Source organism: Acomys minous (assembly GCF_964271855.1).
Source record: "Acomys minous genome assembly, chromosome: 14".
NCBI lineage: Eukaryota > Metazoa > Chordata > Mammalia > Rodentia > Muridae > Acomys > Acomys minous.
Window position 1 is genome coordinate 34,226,592 of NC_140496.1, and position 11,884 is coordinate 34,238,475.

An 11,884-nucleotide genomic window follows, 5' to 3' on the forward strand; every position below is an offset into this window, starting at 1 on the left:
TCTGCCAGCAGCCCTTCTCTTTGGGCACATCTCAAGGCCCTGCAGATGGTCCAGGAAGAGGTATGGAAACCTCTAGCAGAGGCTTACAAAGAGCAGGCTAACAAACCCTTGGTTCCCCATTCCTACCAGGTTGGCAACTCCGTATGGGTCAGGCGTCACAACTCCAAGACCCTAGAGCCACGATGGAAGGGGCCATACACCATTCTCCTAACCACTCCCACCGCACTCAAAGTAGACGGGATCGCCGCCTGGATCCACGCTTCCCACGTAAAGGCGGCCCAAACCAGCCCGGACAGCCCGGCACTCAGGGAACCAACTGAGGAGAGATGGCATCTCCAGAGGACTCCAAACCCGCTCAAGATAAGACTCACTCGTTCTTAACCCTCCTCTATATTGTCTTGTTGGTCCCAGGGACCTTAGCTGGCCCGCACGTGCCCAAGTTCCAAACCTGGGAAGTTCTAAACAACCAGGGAGATGTCATATGGTCCACTACTGGAACTCACGCCCTATGGACCTGGTGGCCGGACTTGACATCAGACCTCTGTAAGTTGGCAGGCGAGTCACCCGACTGGTTCCCTGGCCCTAATCTCCCTGAACTCGGTGAGACTTCATGCTCTAGGGACAGCCCTTCATCAGGCACCCTCCCCATCCGTATACCATCCAACCAGTATGGATGTTCAAATCAGTACACCCGGACTAACCTCCAGTCTGCCGAGTTCTATGTATGCCCAGGGCAAGGTCAATCCCGACAGCTTCGACGTCAATGTGGAGGGATCTCTAATTTCTATTGTGCCTCATGGGGCTGTGAAACTACAGGCGAGGCCTCCTGGAACCCTTCCTCTAGCTGGGACCTGATTATAGTAAAGAAAAATAGCACCAATGACCCTAACTGCCCTCAACCTTGCCGAAATAGCTATTGCAACCCTTTGGTCATTAAGTTTACAGAGAAAGGAAAACAAAATCGTCACTGGCTTCAGGGAAACAAGTGGGGACTGCAATTATATGCCCCGGGAAGAGACCCTGGATTAATTTTTATGATCAAGTTATCCCTAACTACAGCTTCCACTCTGGCTATAGGCCCGAACCCCGTCCTAACTGAGCCACGTCAGGCCCAGCCAAGACCACAGGTACTACCCCAACCCACGCCATCAATGTCATATTCAGTACCTGATTCCTCTCCTATGTCCACCCCCTACCCAGGGACAGGGGATCGCCTCCTGCAAGTCTTAGAAGGGGCCTTTTTAACCCTAAACTTTTCTGACCCTCGTAAAACCCAGGAATGCTGGCTGTGTTTGAGCTCAGCCCCACCTTATTACGAGGGAATTGCGGTAACAGGAAATTACTCCAATTACACCTCGGCCCCCTCAAGCTGTTCTCAGAGCAGCAGACACAAGTTAACCCTACCCGAAGTTACTGGAAAAGGGCTCTGCTTAGGAAAGGTGCCCCACTCCCATCGGGCCCTGTGCAACAAAACCCTCACAATCTCTCCCGGCAAATATTGGCTCACCGGGCCTAATGGGACTCAATGGGCCTGCAACTCGGGACTAAGCCCACTTCTAAATGTTGTTTAGTCAAGGCTTGCTATTTTGTAAATGATTCTATTTTGTAAGGCTTGTACAATGGTTAAGGGAGGTCACCTGAAAGGCTCAGTCAGACTGGAAAAATACCACCATGTCACAAGGCTCGCAGACGTCACAAGGTTCATGGTCACCCACCATTTCACAAGGTCTACACAAGTGGTTCTGGCCAAGTTATTGAAAAAACAGGATGTATGGTCAGTAAATAGGCTAGCCTAAACATTTCCTGATTCCAAAGCCCTAACCAGAGCTAAATCTAGCCGCATTAAGTTAGCCAATCAAGACCCTGTAACTATGCTTCTCGCTTCTGTAACCCCCGCTTCCTGCTTCTCACCCTATAAAAGGGTCTCCTCCCCTTCACTCGGCGCGCCAGTCATCCGATAGACTGTGTCGCCCGGGTACCCGTGTAATCAATAAAGCCTCTTGCATTTGCAACCGGACTTTGGTTTCGCTGGTTCTTGGGGAGGGTCTCCCTGACGAAGGACACTCCGTGAGGAGGGTCTTTCATTTGGGGGCTCGTCCGGGATAGAGACCCCCGCCCAGGGACCACCGACCCAAAATCGGGAGGTAAGTTCTCTGCTGCTGGCATTGTGGGTATTGTGTGTCTTGTTTGTCTCCTGGTTGTCCTCCATCTCTGTGCTACTCTGAGACTCAATTGGGTCATTAGTATCTGGTGGAGGCTAGAAGGAGTTGACGAACTCGGACTTCTCCTCCACACCCCTGGGAGACGTCCCACGGGGGTATCCGGGGTCCTTAGGACCCATCTGAGAGGACGATCTGACTCGGCTTGGTTGGGGCTTCGCCCCTGGTCAACGGATACGCTCCTCATCTGGGAGACGGGGAAACCGGAACCCCAACGCAGTCTCCAATTGGTTTACTTTCATTTTGGTGCCGGCACCGCGCAGCGCGATCCATCTCTTTTGATTTGTTGTTAATCTTTCTTGTCACTCTGTGTACACTCCCTTTCTCTGCAGACATGGGCCAGACAGTTACCACCCCGCTGACCTTAACCCTTAAACATTTCAGGGAAGTCCGGACCATCGCACACAACCAATCTGTGGAGGTCCATAAGGACCGATGGCAAACGTTCTGTGCCTCCGAATGGCCAACCTTCAATGTTAACTGGCCACCGGAGGGCTCTTTTAACCTGACTCTCATTTTACAGGTTAAGGCAAAGGTGATGGACCCAGGCCCTCATGGCCACCCTGACCAAGTCCCATACATCATTACTTGGGAGACTCTGGTCCGCGACCCACCCCCTTGGGTTAAGCCTTTCCTTTCCTCGCCACCTCCGTCGGCTCCACCGGCCTTACCACCCCCTTTGACTCCCACACCCACTCCCCAGACGGGACTATACCCCGCGGTCCTCAGACCCCCTCCCAAGGTCCTTCCCCCCGAGGACAGGACCCTCCTAGACCTCCTGTCCGAGGAACCACTCCCTCCACCTTACCAGGGCCCTCAGCCCCCGGCGGGTGCTGCACCTCCCGCCGCTCCGGAGGCACCTCCCCAATCCCAAGCAGCCGCTTCCTCCCCTGTGGCGGGCCACTTGCGGAACCGCCGGGAACAAACCCCGGACGCCACCTCCCAGGCTTTTCCCTTGCGAGCAGGCAATGGAGGACAAATTCAATATTGGCCTTTCTCTGCCTCAGACCTCTACAACTGGAAAAATAATAACCCTCCTTTTTCTAAGGATCCCACTAGACTTACTTCCTTGATCGAGTCTATTTTAGTGACTCACCAGCCTACCTGGGACGACTGCCAGCAACTCCTGCAGACGCTCCTGACCACCGAGGAATACCAGCGAGTCATTCAAGAGGCACGGAAAAATGTCCCAGGAGAGAACGGGCGCCCAACCCAGCTGCTCAACGAGATTAATAGCGCTTTTCCCTTAGAACGCCCCGAATGGGACTTCAATACACAGGAGGGTAAGAATCACCTACGCCTCTATCGCCAGTTGCTTATAGCGGGTCTCCAAAAGGCTGCTAGGCGGCCCACGAATTTGGCACAGGTCAAGATGGTTACACAAAAATCTGATGAAACCCCTTCCGCCTTCTTAGAAAGACTGAAGGAAGCTTATAGGGTCTATACACCATATGACCCTGAGGACCCCCTCCAGGCTACCACTCTGGCCATGTCGTTTGTTTGGCAGTCAGCCCCAGATATAAGGCGGAAGCTAGAGAGATTAGAAGAGTTGAAAGAGAGCACAGTACAGGATTTGCTGAAGGAAGCTGAGAAAGTGTATAATAAGAGAGAGACTCCAGAAGAAAGAGAGGATCGGATCAGGAGAGAGAGTGAGGAAAGGGAAGAAAAACTGAGAAAAGAAGCAGAGGAAAGAGAAAATATTCGGGACAGAAAAAGGAACAGGGAAATGAGCAGATTGCTGGCCACCGTTGTAACAGGACAGACACAGGGTAGACAGGAACCTGGAGAGCGGAGGGGGCCACGGGTGGATAAAGACCAATGCGCCTATTGTAAGGAAAAAGGCCATTGGGTCCGAGACTGCCCCAGACGGCCAAAGGGAACCAGAAGACCCCGGACCTCTACCACTCTCTTGAACTTGGAAGATTAGGGCCGTCAGGGCCAGGAGCCTCCCCCTGAGCCCAGGTTAACCCTTAATGTGGGGGGGGCAACCAGTGACCTTTTTGGTTGACACGGGGGCACAGCACTCAGTCCTTACATCTACACCGGGGCCTTTGACCAACAAAACTGCCTGGGTGCAAGGCGCAACCGGCACAAAGACATACCGATGGACCACCGAAAGAAAGATCCAGCTTGCGACCGGTAAGGTCTTGCATTCTTTCCTACATGTCCCTGACTGCCCCTATCCTCTTCTGGGCAGAGACCTTCTGACTAAGTTAAAAGCGCAAATTTACTTTGAGGATGGGAAGGCCCATGTAACCGGGCCACAAGGGAAACCAATCCATGTCTTGGCCTTGGATGTGGAGGAAGAATATAGGCTCTACGAGGCTGAATCCGAAAAGCAGCCACCCTTAACATGGCTGGAGCATTTTCCCTCGGCCTGGGCTGAAACTGGTGGAATGGGGCTGGCATCTAACCAGCCCCCCCGATGGTCACTCTAAAAGCTATGGCAACCCCAGTTTCTATAAAGCAGTATCCCATGTCTCAGGAAGCCTACCAAGGCATACGGCCCCATATTCAGAGATTGCTGGACCAAGGGATACTGGTGCCATGCCAATCCCCCTGGAACACCCCCTTACTTCCTGTTAAGAAGCCCGGGACTAATGACTATCGCCCTGTCCAGGACTTAAGGGAAGTTAATAGGCGGGTTGAGGACATCCACCCAACTGTGCCAAATCCCTATAACCTCCTGACCAGCCTGCCCCCATCACACATCTGGTATACAGTCCTAGATTTAAAGGATGCCTTCTTCAGCCTAAGGCTCCACCCGGACAGCCAACCCATCTTTGCCTTCGAATGGAAGGACCCAGAAAAGGGACTGTCCGGGCAGCTAACTTGGACTAGACTACCCCAAGGATTTAAAAACAGCCCTACCCTGTTCGATGAAGCCTTGCATAGAGACCTGGCGGACTTCCGAGTCCAACACCCAACCTTAATCTTGTTGCAATATGTTGATGACCTTTTATTGGCCGCCCAGACTGAGGATGATTGTCGGGCTGGGACAGAGGCCCTCTTGAAGACTCTTGGACACTTGGGATATCGGGCCTCATTTAAAAAGGCCCAAATCTGTCAGCCCCAGGTGACTTATTTGGGATACCAGATCAGAGAGGGGAAAAGGTGGCTAACCCAGGCAAGAAAGCAAGCAATCCTCCAGATCCCCGTGCCCAAGACCCAGAGACAACTCCGGGAATTCCTGGGTACAGCAGGCTTCTGCCGGCTCTGGATCCCAGGATTCGCAGAGATGGCAGCCCCTTTATACCCCCTCACCAAGCAAAGTACTCTCTTTACCTGGGAAGAACCCCAGCAGCAGGCATTCGATGCCATCAAAGAAGCCTTACTTTCCTCCCCAGCCCTGGGACTTCCAGACCTGACCAAACCCTTTGAACTGTACGTTGATGAAAGGTCTGGGTATGCAAAAGGAGTGCTCACGCAAAAGCTCGGGCCATGGCGGCGTCCCATCGCTTATCTATCCAAAAAGTTAGATCCAGTAGCCTCAGGATGGCCACCATGTCTCCGCATGGTGGCAGCAGTGGCCATCCTGGTCAAAGACTCTGGCAAGTTGACAATGGGACAGCCTCTCACCATCCTGGCTCCTCATGCCATGGAAGCCTTAATCAGGCAGCCGCCTGACAGATGGTTGTCTAATGCCCGGATGACCCATTATCAGACTCTTTTGCTGGACCCTGAAAAAGTCACTTTCGGACCCCCTGTGACTCTGAACCCTGCCTCCCTACTTCCCTCGCCCGAGCCCCCCGATAACCATGATTGTCTGCAGATACTGGCTGAGACTCACGGGACCCGCCCTGATCTAACCGACCAGCCCCTCCGGAATGCTGACTGCACCTGGTTTACGGACGGCAGCAGTTTCCTGGAAAATGGAGAACGGCGAGCAGGAGCCGCCGTAACAACCACCAAGGATGTAATTTGGTCCAGCCCTCTCCCCCCGGGGACATCAGCCCAGCGTGCCGAGCTGATAGCTCTGACCAAAGCACTGCAGCTGGCCAGCGGTAAACGCCTCAACGTATACACCGACAGCAGGTATGCCTTTGCCACAGCCCATATCCATGGAGAAATTTACCGGAGGAGGGGCCTACTGACCTCGGAGGGCAAAGAAATTAAAAATAAGACTGAGATACTGGCCCTGCTAAAAGCCCTACACTTGCCCCGTGAACTCAGCATCATACACTGCCCCGGGCACCAGAAAGGAACTTCCCTGGAGGCAGAGGGAAACAGGATGGCCGATAAAGCCGCTCGCTTGGCAGCACTCTCCGGGAAAAGGGCTAGCAAACTTCTGGTCACCGCCGACCAAACCTCCGAAGGCTCCCAGTCAGATTCCCAAGCCCGCCGAGGCTGGGAATACACGGAAAAAGACATTCACCTGCTACAGAAAATGGGGGCCACCTGTGCTACCCCTGATCAATGGACCTACCAGGGCAAGGTCGTGGCCCCGCTCAAGGCCACTGCCTACTTGATTGATTTTTTCCACAAGCTAACCCATCTGAGTGCACGGAAAATGAGCACACTCCTGAAGAGGGAAGAGACTGGATTATTCCTATTAGGAAAGGAGGAGGCCATCAAACGGGCAACAGACTCCTGCGTGGCCTGTGCCCAGGTCAACGCTAGTAAAAACCCTCTTGCGCAAGGGGCTAGACTGAGGGGGCACCGCCCCGGCACCCATTGGGAGATCGACTTCACTGAGATCAAGCCCGGTATGTATGGCTATAAGTACCTACTAGTTTTTATAGATACCTTCTCTGGATGGATTGAAGCCTTCCCCACCAAGCATGAGACAGCTAAGGTGGTCTCGAAGAAGCTCCTGGATGACATCTTTCCCCGGTACGGAATGCCCCAGGTAATAGGGTCGGACAACGGCCCCGCCTTCATCTCCCAGGTAAGTCAGTTGGTGGTCCAGCTATTGGGGATCGATTGGAAATTACATTGTGCCTACCGCCCCCAGAGTTCAGGTCAGGTAGAACGAGCTAATAGAACCATCAAGGAGACTTTAACTAAATTAACGCTTGCAACTGGCACTAGAGACTGGGTGACCCTCCTCCCCTTAGCATTATATCGTGCCCGTAACACCCCAGGGCCACACGGACTCACACCCTTTGAAATCATGTATGGCTCACCCCCTCCTATTGTTAATTTCCTAGATTCTGAAGTTGCCGATTATGCCAACAGTCCCTCCCTATGGGCCCACCTAAAGGCTCTACAGATGGTCCAGAAAGAGGTATGGAAACCTCTAGCAGCAGCATATAGAGAACAGCTTAACAAACCTTTGGTTCCTCACCCCTACCAGGTGGGGGACTCTGTATGGGTCAGACGACACAATTCCAAGACCCTGAAACCACGTTGGAAAGGACCCTACTCGGTTCTCCTGACCACTCCCACCGCACTCAAAGTAGACGGGATCGCCGCCTGGATCCACGCTTCCCACGTAAAGGCAGCTCAAACCAGCCCGGACAACCCGGCCCCCGGGGAACCAACTGAAGAGAGATGGCATCTCCAGCGGACTCCAAACCCGCTCAAGATAAGACTCACTCGTTCTTAATCCTCCTCTATATTGTCTTGTGGATCCCAGGGGCCTTAGCTGGCCCGCACGTGCCCAAGTCCCAAACCTGGGAAGTTCTAAACAACCAGGGAGATGTCATATGGTCCACTTCTGGAACTCACGCCCTATGGACTTGGTGGCCGGATTTGACCCCAGACCTCTGTAAAATGGCAGGCGAGTCACCTGTCTGGTTCCCTGGCCCTAATCTCCCTGAACTCAGTGAGACTTCATGCTCTAAGGACAGCCCTCCATCAGGCAACCTCCCCATCCGTATACCATCCGATCTGTATGGATGTTCAAATCATTACACCCGGACTAACCTCCGGTCTGCTGAGTTCTATGTATGTCCAGGGCAAGGTCAATCCCGACAGTTTAGAAGTCAATGTGGAGGGATTACTAATTTCTATTGTGCTTCATGGGGATGCGAAACTACAGGCGAGGCCTCCTGGAACCCTTCCTCTAGCTGGGACTTAATTGTAGTAAAGAAAAATCACACCAATAACCCTAACTGCCCTCAACCTTGCTGGAATAGCTATTGCAACCCTTTGGTCATTAAGTTTACAGACAAAGGAAGACAAAATCGTCACTGGCTCCAGGGAAACAAGTGGGGACTGCGATTATATGCCCCGGGAAAAGACCCTGGATTGACTTTTATAATCAAATTATCCCTAACTACAGCTTCCACTCTGGCTATAGGCCCGAATCCCGTCCTCACTGAGCCGCGTCAGGCCCAGCCAAAACCACAGGTACTACCCCAACCCACACCATCAAGGTCATATTCAGTACCTGATTCCTCTCCTGTACCTAACTCCTCTCCTATGTCCACCCCCTACCCAGGGACAGGGGATCGCCTCCTGCAGGTCTTAGAAGGGGCCTTTTTAACCCTAAACTTTTCTGACCCTCGTAGAACCCAAGAATGCTGGCTGTGTTTGAGCTCAGCCCCACCTTATTACGAGGGAATTGCGGTAACAGGAAATTACTCCAATTACACCTCGGCCCCCTCAAGCTGCTCTCAGAACAGCAGACACAAGTTAACCCTACCCGAAGTTACTGGAAAAGGGCTCTGCTTAGGAAAAGTGCCCCACTCCCATCAGGCCCTATGCAACAAAACCCTCACGATCTATCCCGGCAAATATTGGCTCACCGGGCCTACTGGGACTCAATGGGCCTGCAACTCGGGACTAACCCCCTGTGTGTCAGCCACAGTGCTTAACCAAACCAGTGACTTCTGTGTTCTGGTCGAAGTCTGGCCCAGGGTTACCTACCATCACCCTAGTTATATATACTCTCATTATGAAGGAATGACCAGACATCCCAGAGAACCTGTCTCCCTCACCCTAGCCTTGTTGTTAGGTGGTCTCACCGTGGGAGGAATAGCTGCAGGAATAGGAACAGGAGCCACCGCCCTAGCTGAAACATACCAGTTCAGACAGCTCCAGCAGGCCATGCACACCGATCTTGTGGCATTAGAAGAATCTATATCGGCCCTAGAAAAATCATTAACCTCACTCTCTGAGGTGGTCCTCCAGAACAGGAGAGGACTGGACATTCTGTTCCTTCAAGAAGGTGGACTCTGTGCAGCTCTGAAGGAGGAATGCTGTTTCTATGCGGATCATACTGGGCTAGTCAGAGATAGTATGAGCAAATTAAGAGAGAGACTAAAGCAGAGACAGCGTCTCTTTGAGTCAGGCCAGTCATGGTACGAGAGATGGTTTAATGGGTCCCCCTGGTTTACCACCCTAATCTCCTCCCTGCTAGGACCAATCATTATTATACTCTTGATTCTCCTATTTGGACCCTGCATCCTCAACAGATTGGTCCAATTCATGAAAGATAGGTTATCCATAATCCAAGCGATGGTCCTCACCCAGCAATACCATCGCCTGAAGCAGGAAATGGAAACTGAAATAGAATGAAAGATTCCATTCTAGTTCATAGAAAAAGAGGGGAATGAAAGACCCCACTTCTAAATGTTGTTTAGTCAAGGCTTGCTATTTTGTAAATGATTCTATTTTGTAAGGCTTGTACAATGGTTAAGGGAGGTCACCTGAAAGGCTCAGTCAGACTGGAAAAATACCACCATGTCACAAGGCTCGCAGACGTCACAAGGTTCATGGTCACCCACCATTTCACAAGGTCTACACAAGTGGTTCTGGCCAAGTTATTGAAAAAACAGGATGTATGGTCAGTAAATAGGCTAGCCTAAACATTTCCTGATTCCAAAGCCCTAACCAGAGCTAAATCTAGCCGCATTAAGTTAGCCAATCAAGACCCTGTAACTATGCTTCTCGCTTCTGTAACCCCCGCTTCCTGCTTCTCACCCTATAAAAGGGTCTCCTCCCCTTCACTCGGCGCGCCAGTCATCCGATAGACTGTGTCGCCCGGGTACCCGTGTAATCAATAAAGCCTCTTGCATTTGCAACCGGACTTTGGTTTCGCTGGTTCTTGGGGAGGGTCTCCCTGACGAAGGACACTCCGTGAGGAGGGTCTTTCAGCCCCTGTGTGTCAACCACAGTACTCAACCAAACCAATGACTTCTGTGTTCTAGTTGAAGTCTGGCCCAGAGTTACCTACCATCACCCTAGTTATATATACTCTCATTATGAAGGAACGACCAGGTATCCCAGAGAACCCGTTTCCCTCACCCTAGCCTTGTTGTTAGGCGGTCTCACCATGGGAGGTATAACTGCAGGGATAGGAACAGGAGCCACCGCCCTAGCTGAAACATACCAGTTTAGACAGCTCCAGCAGGCCATGCACACCGATCTTGTGGCATTAGAAGAATCCATATCGGCCCTAGAAAAATCATTAACCTCACTCTCTGAGGTGGTCCTCCAGAACAGGAGAGGACTGGATATTCTGTTCCTTCAAGATGGTGGTCTCTGTGCAACTCTGAAAGAAGAATGTTGTTTCTATGCAGATCATACTGGGCTAGTCAGAGATAGTATGAGCAAATTAAGAGAGAGACTAAAGCAGAGACAACATCTTTTCGAGTCAGGCCAGTCGTGGTACGAGAGATGGTTTAATGGGTCCCCCTGGTTTACCACCCTAGTCTCCTCCCTGCTGGGACCAATCATTATTATACTCTTGATTCTCCTATTTGGACCCTGCATCCTCAACAGATTAGTCCAATTCATGAAAGATAGGTTATCCATAATCCAGGCGATGGTCCTCACCCAGCAATACCATCGCCTGAGGCAGGAAATGGAAACTGAAATAGAATGAAAGATTCCATTCTAGTTCATAGAAAAAGAGGGGAATGAAAGACCCCATTTCTAAATGTTGTTTAGTCAAATAGTTTAAGGCTTGTGTAATGCTATTTTGTAAGGCTTGTACAATGGTTCAGGGAGGTCACCTGAAAGGCCCAGTCAGACTGGAAAAATACCACCATGTCACAAGGCTCGCAGATGTCACAAGACTCGTGGTCACCCACCATTTCACAAGGCCTGCATAAACGGTTCAGGGAAGGAAAACAGGATGTATGATCTGTGAGTAGGCTACTGGTAAAAATAGCCCAACCATTTCCTGATTCCAAAGCCCTAACCAGAGCTAAATCTAGCAGCATTAAATTAGCCAATCAAGACCCTGTAACTATGCCTCTCGCCTCTGTAACTCTGCTTCCTGCTTTCCACCCTATAAAAGGGTCTCCTCCCCTTCACTCCGCGCCAGTCATCCGATAGACTGAGTCGCCCGGGTACCCGTGTATTCAATAAAGCCTCTTGCGTTTGCAACCGGACTTTAGTTTCGCTGGTTCTTGGGAAGGGTCTCCCTGACGAAGGACACTCCGTGAGGAGGGTCTTTCAAACCCTGCATGAAATCACAAAATAAAAATCTTGTTTCCTAAACTCTCTCATTAAGTGTTAATTTTCTTGGCAGTTGGGGGGCCGATGGATAAGTCCATGGCAGCTGAGTAATGGGCCATACACGGTATCTTCCTTGCTTCCAGGAGGAAGAAGGGCAAGTGCCTGCTGAGGGCCTTGAAGGGAGCTGAGACAAGCTCCAAAGTCCCAAGGCGTTGAAGGCGTGGTCACTGCACACCTAGGGAGGAGCAGGCAGCTGAGCAGCAGGAGCTGGAGTGGCTGGTCCTCCCTGGGGCAGGGTGAGAAGACAAAGGGGT